The sequence below is a fragment of the Nomascus leucogenys genome, chromosome 9 (genome assembly GCF_006542625.1).
Source record: "Nomascus leucogenys isolate Asia chromosome 9, Asia_NLE_v1, whole genome shotgun sequence".
Lineage (NCBI taxonomy): Eukaryota > Metazoa > Chordata > Mammalia > Primates > Hylobatidae > Nomascus > Nomascus leucogenys.
The window spans coordinates 12,085,907-12,095,318 of record NC_044389.1 but is presented as its reverse complement, the minus strand read 5'-3'; the positions used below and the strand labels follow the sequence as shown (position 1 = coordinate 12,095,318).

Sequence of the window (9,412 nt, the reverse complement as noted above, 5' to 3'; positions counted from 1 at the left end):
AGGGGCTGAGGGTCAGTTTGTCAGCATCTGATGACTGGTAGGCTGAAAATTGTTTTATTATTGCTTATCTCAAGACCAGCACTTGTTTAGCTGCTAGAGAAAAATAAAAACCTTGTGGCAGCAAGGGCATAGTTTATTCCTGAAGCGCAGGCGTGTGTGACTTAACCCTTGCCTGGCGTGGCTTTAGGTCCTATTTATAGTCTGGTATCTTATTGCCACCATCTATTCTGTCAGCCTTATGATCTCTACTTTAACATGAATGCCCATCAGTTGTGTCTAAACTGCAAAAGGGAGCAGGTATAATGAGGTGTGTCTGACCTCTCATCCCATCATGGCTGGGAACTCAGTTTTTAAGTTTTTTCTGGGGTCCCCTTGGCTAAGAGGGGGGTCTGTTCAGCCAGTGCGGGGGGCGAGAGGGCTTAGGATTTTATGTTTAGTTTACAAAGGTAAGGGTGCTCAGATCCCCATTTCAGAACTGAGGAAACAAGAGTACGGAAAAGGGAAGTAACTTGCCCAGTGTCGCAGACCGGTAAAGTGGCTGAGTCTATTCTTTTTTAAAAAACTAGTAACCAACTTGTTAAAATAGTTGACTTAAGCATCTGCAATGATGGCATCCACCTCAACTCCTGGCTCAATACTAATGGAAGCAATCTGCTTAACAATCTCAGAAAGGCTGTGCAAGTCAATGAGTCACTTGTGGATTCTCATCCGAAAACAATCCCACGTCTTAGAACCTTCATCACAAGGAGTTTTTCTTCTTACAGTGATTCTCAAAGTCTTGGTAGGCATCTGAACCAGTCCTTTCACTTTCGGATTCTTTTCCTTTGCTCCTCTAAGTCAGCACACATCTTCTCCAGGGATTTTATGTGGCGGCTTGTTAAAGTGATTAGAATTCAGTGAATCACCACCTCCAGCTCCATGGGTGTTTTTCTCGGTCTTTAAAAGCCATGGCTGCAGCATGGCCCCCTGTTGGACTCGTTCCTTGGTGAGAGCCAACAGTGGTGAATTGGGAGCAGAAGCTGGCAGACCACAGCTCCACAGCACCTGCCACCATGTCTTCCTCAAAAAGCTATTCTTAAGATTTTTTAGGGCTGGGTGCAGTGGCTCACGCCTGTAATCCCAGCACTTTGGGAGGCCGAGGCGGGCGGATCACGAGGTCAGGAGATCGAGAGCATCCTGGCTAACATGGTGAAACCCCACCTCTACTAAAAATACAAAAAATTAGCCAGGCATGGTGGCGGCCGCCTGTAGTCCCAGCTACTCGGGAGGCTGAGGCAGGAGAATGGTGTGAACCCAGGAGGCGGAGCTTGCAGTGAGCCGAGATCATGCCACTGCACTCTAGCCTGGGTGACAGAACGAAACTCTGTCTCAAAAAAAAAAAAAGATTTAAAAACAAATATTTAAAATAAGACGTGGGTGTGAGGGTTGGTCATGATGATTAACTGTGAAGGTCAAGTCTCTGCCCACCAGGCTGTTTCCATCGACCACGCCCAGATGAGTGGCCTTGGGCAAGTTATTTAACCTCTCTGAGACCTGTTACATAATCTGTAAAAATCACAAGAAAACCAACATTGGGTTGTTGAGGAGATTAAACGAAGTAAAGCTCTTTTCCCAGTGCCTGTTTCAAAGTGAACTCTGGGTGAATGGCAGCTACGGGGTATTACTGTTGCCCTTGTCATGCTGTGGCCTCTGCTGCAGTGGTGAGGTTTGGGGAGTGTGTGGCATTCACCAGGAGAGTTGGGAACACCATTGCATGAGCAGAAGTTGGCAAACTACTAGGTGAAATTTAGCTGTGGCTTGTTTTGTAAATACAGCTTTCCTGGAACACAGCCAGGCCCATTGGTTTATGTACGGTCGGTCTATGGCTGCTTTTGCATCAAACAGCAGTGGAGTGGTTGTGACAGAGGCCGTATGGCCCGCAAAGCCTAAAATATTTACTATCTGGCCCTTTACTGAAAATATCTGCCGACCCTGCAAATACGGAGTGGCCAGACCAGGCTTCACCCGAAACACGAAGGAGACCAGGGTGGTCAGCACTCCGCAGACCATTCCAAAGAAGCACCGGTTTCCCTAGGTCCAGGAAAATTCCCCTCCCCCACGATCTCCTCCAGGATTCCTCTGGCTGCCTGGGGTGCAGCAGGGCCTTCCTTTCTTTCCTTTCTTTCTTCCTTTCTCTTTCTTTCTTTCCTTCTTTTTTTTTTTTTTTTTTTTTTTGACGGAGTTCCACTCTTGTTGCCCAGGCTGGAGTGCAATGGCGCAATCTTGGCTCACCACAACCCCTGCCTCCTGGATTAAAGCAATTCTCCTGCCTCAGCCTCCTGAGTAGCTGGGATTACAGGCATGCACCACCAGGCCCAGCTAATTTTTTGTATTTTTTTTTTTAGTAGAGATGGGTTTCTCCATGCTGGTCAGGCTGGTCTCAAACCCCTGACCCCAGGTGATCTGCCCACCTTGGCCTCCCAAAGTGCTGGGATTACAGGCGTGAGCCACCACATCCGGCCAGCAGGGCCTTCCTTTCTAACAGACTCTGGCTCAAGATTCTCTTCCTCACCAAGGTTTTCCAAGCATCCCTCAAATCCCACTACCTTCCACCTGTCCCATTCCCCAAATTCTGTAGGCACCATTTCCACCCACACACCCAGTATCTCAAAAATACCTACAAACCTGAAAGCACAGAAGAAAACCTTCCCAGGTAAGCAGTCGTGATGCACCTGTATACACCTGTGCACAGCTGAAGGCTGAGGAAGGCGTGAGAATTTGGGTCAATTTGCCAAGCAGGAAACAACCAGAAAGCTACTATTGACAGAGCGTGGCTGTCCGGGCCAAGCTTTTCTAACACAAAAGCCATCAAGCATAGCAGCAGTAAGGAAAAAAGGCAGAGAGAAAAGAGAAAAGTTGGCCGGCCATGGTGGCTCACGCCTATAATCCCAGCAGTTTGGGAGGCCAAGGTGGGCAGATCACCTGAGGTCAGGAGTTCGAGACCAGCCTGGCCAACATGGTGAAACCCCGTCCGTCTCTACTAAAAATACAAAAAATTAGCCGGGCATGGTTGCAGGTGCCTGTAATCCCAGCTACTTGGGAGGCTGAGGCAGGAGAATTGCTTGTAGCTGGGAGGCGGAGGTTGCAGTGAGCCAAGACTACACCACAGCAAAACTCCGTAAAAAAGAGAAAGAAGGAAAAGAGGAAAGCAATAATTAAGCATGTCACAGAGAGAGATGCCTGGCAGTTGTGGCCAGCAACGTCAGAGGCAATGGGAGCAGCAGTGGGGGGCAGAGAGCAGGGCTGTGACAGCGCTGAGCACTGAGTGAGGCCAGAGTGGAGGGAACTGATGCAAGGGAAAGTGAGGTGGCGGAGAGGAAGGAGGGCAGCCACGGCTGCAGCAGGGCAAGCAGCCCTCCCGAGGCCTGAAGGGATTCATGGAGAAGATGTGAGGGCACAAGGCAAAGTTGCTTTTTGTATTCTAGAATAATTCAAAGGAAATCTGAAATCTGAAATCAGTTTTAGAAATGTGTTCATAAAAATGTTTAATGTCATCTAAAACAGGGGTTGCCAGCCCTAGGGCCACAGACTGGGGCATGGCCTGTTAGGAACTGGGCTACCCAGCAAGAGGTGAGGGGCCTGCGAGCTAGCGAAGCTTCTTCTGTATTTACAGCTGCTCCCCATCGCTCGCATCACTGCCTGAGCTCCGCCTCCTGTCAGATCAGCCACGGCATTAGATTCTCACAGGAGTGTGAACCCTATTGTGGACTACGCATGCGAGGGATCTAGGTTGCAAGGGATCTAGTTTGCGCACTCCTGATGAGGATCTAATGCCTGATAATCTGAGGTGGAATAGTTTCATCCCAAAACCATCTCCCACCCCTGTTCCCCAGTCCCTGGAAAAATTGTCTTTCATGACTGGTCCCTGCTTCCAAAAAGGTTGGGGACCGCTGATCTAAAGTGAATCCAGCTGGGCACAGTAGCTCAGGCCTGTAATCCCAGCTACTAGGGAGGCTGAGGCAGGAGAATCACTTGAACCCAGGGGGCGGAGGTTTCAGTGAGCGAATATCATGCCACTGCGCTCGAGCCTGGGCGACAGAGCAAGACTCTCGTCTAAAAAAAAAAAAAATTAAACTCAATCCAGGACAGGCATTTCCTCTCCTGGGCATGATTTTTCCTTTCCTGGATCTGCCTGATGACGCTTGCGTTAAGCTCCCTCTGGAAACTTCCGCGACTCTCCTAGCGAGTGGAGTTTAACTCCATTCTAGCATGGACCACACTAGTTACAATGACGCGTTTTTGTGTTTTTCTCCTTAACTAGATCAATGCTCCCTAGCTGGGAGCCCAGGGGTTGCATCCTACTTCCCATGGCCTCGCCAGGTAAGACTGTGTTGGCTGCGTGACCTGTGACGAAGCTGAGGCCCAGAGAGGTGCTTAGGTTCCCAAGAGCACCGTGCTGGGAACTAAAGGGGCCTGGAGGCAAACCCACGATGATCCCAGGACTTGAGCTCATTCCATTCCTTTGTGCTGCTACCAAAATATGTTTAAAGAAAGTGCTTAGTATATTAAATGCTGGTGAATAAATAAATGAAGGGATGGGTGGGTGAGTGGATAAAGCATATGTCTTTGTAAAGCATTCTTTGCTCATTGTCAGCGGGCTGTATGGTTTAGTGGAAGGGACCCCCGCCATCCCATTCCACCACCAATTATCTAACTAAATTTATTAATATGGCCTCTGGGCCTCAGTGCCTTCATCTTGAGAAGAGCAATAACACCCACCTCACAGGTGAAGGTCAAGTGTGATAATTTAATTGAAAGCATTCTGTAAATTGTAAGGCCAGGTGAGGTTGCTCACGCCCGTAATCTCGACAGTTTGTGGGGCCAAGGTGGTCGGATCACTTGAAGTTAGGAGTTTGAGACCAGCCTGGCCAACATAGTGAAACCCCATCTCTACTAATAATACAAAAATTAGCCAGGCATGGTGGTGGGCACCTGTAATCCCAGCTACTCAGGAGGCTTAGGTAGGAGAATCGCTTGAACCTGGGAGGCAGAGGTTGCAGTGAGCTGAGATCGCACCACTGCACTCCAGCCTGGGCGACAGAGTGAGACTGTGGCTCAAAAAAATAAAATAATAAAATAAAATAACTAAGAACATGATCAATAAATCGTAAACTGTAAAGTGCAAAATAAATACACAGTCATATTAAGGCCAATGATTATTGTGAATTCTTTTCATGACATCTGAGTCATTCATCCATTTACTCATTCTTAAACATCTATTAGGCTTTTGGCATTAGGGACACAAGAATGTAGTTTCTGCCCTCAAGGAGCTCACACTCTGATGAGAGAGACAGGAAAGCTAACGCAATTATAACACGGCTGGCATGCACTAACGGGAATCAGATAAGAATGAGTTCTTACATTTTAGATGTATGGAAACCTAAGTGCTCCCTTTTGCCAACCATAGTTCTCGGCTTTGTACTCAGTAGGTGCTCTACCCAATGGCTCTGGTCACCTCAGGCCGGGCTAAAGGTTAGGGCATTTGAACATCTAGGAGCTGTGAGGAGGCAGCCCCCGGCCAGCTCTATAGATAGCACCTGCTGTGGTGAGTCAGTAGCTGCCACATAGGCCAGGCCTGGCTCTGTGCACAGTGCCATGGGCTCTGTCTGCCACAGCAGCAGTGCTTAGGGAGGATTCATTCTGTCAGCAGGAGACCCAGTTGGTGAGGGGCCTGCACGGGAAAGCAGTGAACACATCCTCTTACACCAAGGTCCTGTTTACACTTCGATCTCCACTCTCCCATGCTGCTCTGAGCTGAGCTCTCTTGCCCTGGGCCCTGACCAGCACTTGTCAGGAGGGGAGGGAGTGTGTTTGAACATCCACAGATGTGTTTACATTTTGGAGACATTTACCAGCAGAAACAAGCCTCTGTACTCTGCCCAAGTTCCATGCGTTGACAGTAGCAACCACACAAATGTTGCTTTCAAAGGGCTTATTATTCCTGGTGATTATAATACTAACAGTGGCAGCCCTCTTGTTTGGGGCACATCCTACGTGTTAGGGTCAGAGATAAGGCCACAACCCCATGAACCAAATGTTACTATCATCCTGACTCAACAGATAAACAAACATAGACTTGGAACATTAATTACATTATTTGCCTGAAGACACACAGTAGGTGGTGGAGCTGGGGTTTTTTTAGTTTGTTTTCTTGAGACAGAGTCTTGTTCTGTCGCCAGGCTAGAGTGCAGTGGCACGATCATAGCTCACTGAAGCCTCAAACTCTGGGCTCAAGCAATCCTCCCTCATTTTTAAAATTTATGCCTATTGTTTTGTAGAGATGAGGTCTTGCTCTGTTGCCCAGGCTGGTCTCTAACTCCTGGCCTCAAGTGATTCTCCTGCCTCAGCCTCCCAAAGTATTGGGATTATAGGCGAGAGCTACTCTGCCTGGCCAAAACTGGGCTTTGATGCCATAGCTGGTGGGTTTAATCTACCTTCTATGTCAATGCCAGATCTTGTCCTTTATAAGCTAATTAGTCACAGTGATGCACCTGTTGCATGCTGCACCCTCTGTCTAGAATGCTCTCCCTCCAATATCTGCACAGCTCCCTCTGGTGCCCTACCTGAAACGGCACCTCTCATCTAGCCTCCTTTGTCCCTTTTCATGCTTTACTTTTATTCACAGAACTTACCCTTAGCTGACATCACATTGTGTATCTATTATTTGTTTATTTTCAGTCTCTCTGTTAGACTATAAAGTCCTTGGGGGTGAGGGCTTTGTTTTGTTCACTGCTGAATCTCCAGCACCTACAAAATAGGGTCTGGGGCCCAGAAGGTGCTGCAAAAAGATTGGATGACTAAAAGGATACATTTCATGCTAATGTGATTCATGCAAAGTTGAGATGGTGCCACATAAAATATGAATAAAGCCTCACTTGGTTTGCAAAATCTGATAATTCAGTGTTTCCAGGTTGTAAGAATTCATCAAAATCACACCATTTCAAAGCTGTGGGAAGGGTGATTATAAGTAGTGCATATGCTGTTATCCAGGGTGGCCCCGTTTTAGCTGAAATCCCTGGGCTTATCACACCCTGAGCCAGGCTGTGCTTGAACCTCAGAAGCCCTTAGAGTGATCTGGATGATGAGTGTGCTATTATTTTATCATTCACTAACATTATAATTTAAAGTATTTTCAGAACCTATAAAAATGTCATCCAAGTATTCACTATGTGCAAGTAGTATAAGCTTTGCTTGGAATCATTAACTTTGGAGCAGAAATTAGATGTGACCAAAGATGCTATAAAAGAAGAACTTGAAACCTCACCCTGTTAATTTTGGAAAGAGGACTCTGCAAACTCTAAGGCAAAACATACAATAATGGTTAAAGATGTATGTGTTTTAAGAAATCATTGCCTTGATACTTTGTATTTATTTCTATGTTTTAATTTACTTCGTATATAATATGAATTCTGAGAGTCAAACATCACCTCTAGAACATGACCACCTTGTACTACACGGTTCGAGGCCCTCCCTTGTTTGCAGTTTCTGACTCTCCCCATGGCAGGTTTGTTGCTGGAGGGTAAACCCAGCCCAGACAGTCATAAGGAAGGTTCTCTGGCCCATCAGCCCAGAGATCCAGTGGGCTGTTCCCTAATCATCCATTGCCAGCCCCTCACATTGTGTTTATTCTCACCTTGGCTACTGGGGCTCCCATCAGCTACCCAGGCTAAACTCAGCAGACCTCTTGGGCAAAGACCTTCCCTTATGCAAATAAATGTCTATCCTATGGAACAGAACCATACATCAGGCCGGAAGTGCTGAATAGACCATGTCTTCTTCCTTTGTTCCGAAACTGCTTGTCATGGGCTTGTGCTAACCTTTAGCTACCTCTTTTAACATAGAACAAACTGCCGCCCGATATGGAACAGCAGCTGACACAAATGCTAACTTCCCCTACCATCTGGGGCCTCGGCAGAGGTCTGCATTGAAGAAACCAAAGTTAGGTTTGAAACCTTGAAACTGGTCTGTTCTGTGTTCACCAGAAGGCCACGGGTCCTGATGCCTGTTCTCCCTCCTTCTGTAAGTCCTGCAGTGGTCCTGGAAGATTTCATCTACCACTTGGGTGGCCCATCTCACAGGCTGGCCCCAGAGCTCTTTACCCCATTTCTTCTCAACTGCGGACATCACAAACAGGCCCAGGCCCCTGGCTCATCACCCCGAGCTCTGGCAATTCTGGAACTTTAACTCTGTCATTCCAGCAACAGCCACCATACTTGCTCTTTGACAGCTCCGAGATGGCCAATCCCTTAGTCAGTCTGGACTCCTCCCTGTATTTCCTACTGTCCTGTGCAGCCGAAACCATTGCTGTGCCATCATTTAAACCATACTTGCTCCAGCACCCTCAATCCTGCTGTATCCTCCCTGCAAACCTGCCCTACTAAGCCAGGACTCAGAATAGAGTCAGCTCTCCGCCTTATGTTCACACACACATGCACACCCAGGTTGCTTAAACTATCAGAGAATGTCTCCCTAGCATGGGTTTGGTGCCACCACCAATCCATGGCCTCCAGCTACAAGTGGCCCTCGCACTGCCTGGAAGTTCTCCTCCCCATTCACTTCTAATTCTCTCAGAAGTTATTCATGGCCAGGCACAGTGGCTCACGCCTGTAATCCTAGCACTTTGGGAGGCCCAGGCAGACAGATCACCTGAGGTCAGGAGTTCAAGACCAGCCTGGCCAACTTGGGGAAACCCCATCTCTACTAAAAAAATACAAAATGTATCTGGGCTCAGTGGCGCGTGCCTGTAATCCCAGCTACTTGGGAGGCTGAGGCTGGAGAATGGCTTGAACCTGGGAGGTGGAGCTTGCAGTGAGCCAAGATCTTGCCACTGCACTCCAGCCTGGGTGACAGAGTGAGACTCTGTCAGAAAAAAAAAAAAAAAAAAAGCGATTTCTCACAGTCTTCAATCTTCTTCTGAGCCCTTTCCTACCAGTTCTCCCCGCCAACTCTGCACCCCCAGCTCCTGTTCTGAACTTGTCTGCATTTCCACCCATCCTTGCAGCTCTTCTTCTAACAGTGGACAGGGTCCCTCCTCCTGCCCAGCTCCACGCTTCCACCCACATGGAGGATCCCACCCCTCGCCTCCCATTCTTCACAGATGGTAACAGACTGAATAACAGCCCCCAGGACTGCAGGTCTGAATCACGGGAAACTTTAAGTGTTACCTTATTTGGAGAAAAGTTCTTTGCAGGTGTGTGATTAAGTTAAGGACCTTGCGATAAGGAGATCATCCTGGGTTATCCGGTGGGCCCTAAATGTCATCACAAGCATCCTTCTAAGAAGGAGGTTACCAGATGTGGTGGTGCGTACCTGTAGTCCTCAGGTACCTCCACTCAGGAGGCTGAGGCAGTAGGATCGCTTGAGTCCAGGAGTT

The 9,412-nt window shown here is 47.9% G+C and overlaps 1 pseudogene; it reads right to left on the bottom strand.

Moving 5' to 3' along the window:
- Positions 1-591: 591 nt before the first annotated feature.
- LOC100592341 lies at positions 592-2,049 on the bottom strand (annotated as a pseudogene).
- Between the last annotated feature and the right edge of the window lie 7,363 nt (positions 2,050-9,412).